The sequence below is a fragment of the Myotis davidii genome, unplaced genomic scaffold (genome assembly GCF_000327345.1).
Source record: "Myotis davidii unplaced genomic scaffold, ASM32734v1 scaffold67, whole genome shotgun sequence".
NCBI lineage: Eukaryota > Metazoa > Chordata > Mammalia > Chiroptera > Vespertilionidae > Myotis > Myotis davidii.
This window is the reverse complement of record NW_006298521.1, coordinates 240,446-241,360: the sequence shown is the minus strand read 5'-3', so window position 1 is coordinate 241,360 and position 915 is coordinate 240,446. Positions and strand designations below refer to the sequence as shown.

At 60.4% G+C, this 915-nt stretch overlaps 1 protein-coding gene across 1 annotated transcript in view; it reads right to left on the bottom strand.

Annotated features, from left to right (window-relative positions):
• Positions 1-915, bottom strand: part of CERK (ceramide kinase) — a 21,573-nt gene that overhangs the window by 5,178 nt on the left and 15,480 nt on the right. The window lies entirely within an intron of this gene.

Genomic DNA, 915 nt, shown 5'->3' with positions numbered 1-915 from the left:
GACCGGAGCGGAGGGTCTTAATCATTGCGTCTCGGCTACCCTGGCTCTGACGGTCACTCACACACACAGGCTCCTACGTAGTAACATGTACATGTTTTTGTCAATCTTGACTGGAGTGACAGCTGATTCAAAAAATGAGCCAAAAAATAAGTTTTTAAACGACTGTTTAAGACGACAGGAGTGACTGATTCTCAAACCGTCACCCTGAGCCACAGCACGGGGTCCGACGGCCTCCCACGCCCTCCTCGTTACGACCCAGGGGCCCAGACAAGCACAACAGGCCCGAGAGGACCAGCCGGGAAGGAGCCGCTGAGCCCGCTGCAGCCAGGCCCCGAGGTGGGGTCCCGCCGTCCCTGGAACTTTCCGGAAGTCCTCAGAGCCGCGTGCCCGCTACGCTGTTGGCTTCCTTCACCAACCGTCCTTCACAACGGAACCCGTGGACCGCCCTCCCTCCTTCATCAGAGGAAATGATGGGGGGGGGGCTCTGCTTTCCCCGCTGCCCCAGGTCGTAAGACCCCCAACCTTGAAGGCCCCCCCTCATTTCTGGGGCTACCTCGCCTCTAACTGCTCACATCAAGCAGCCATTATAAGGAAGCTGGGCCCCAGCAGGTGTGGCTCAGTGGACAGAGCGTGGGCCTGCGGACTGAAGGGTCCCGGGTTCGATTCCGGTCAGGGCGCATGCCCGGGTTGTGGGCTCAGACTTTGCGTCTCTCTCTCCCTCTCCCTTCCTCTGAAATCAATAAAATACATTAAAAGGGGGGAAGGGGGGGAGTCCCCTGAGGAACTTCAAGGAGGGCTCTGTTCCGGGGAAAAGCAGGAGCCTGACCACGGGGCACCACCCTTCACCCCACGACACATAGGCCCTTCCGGCCCGTCTCAGCGGGGCTCCCTCTCCTGGGAGGCGGCCGGGGCGGG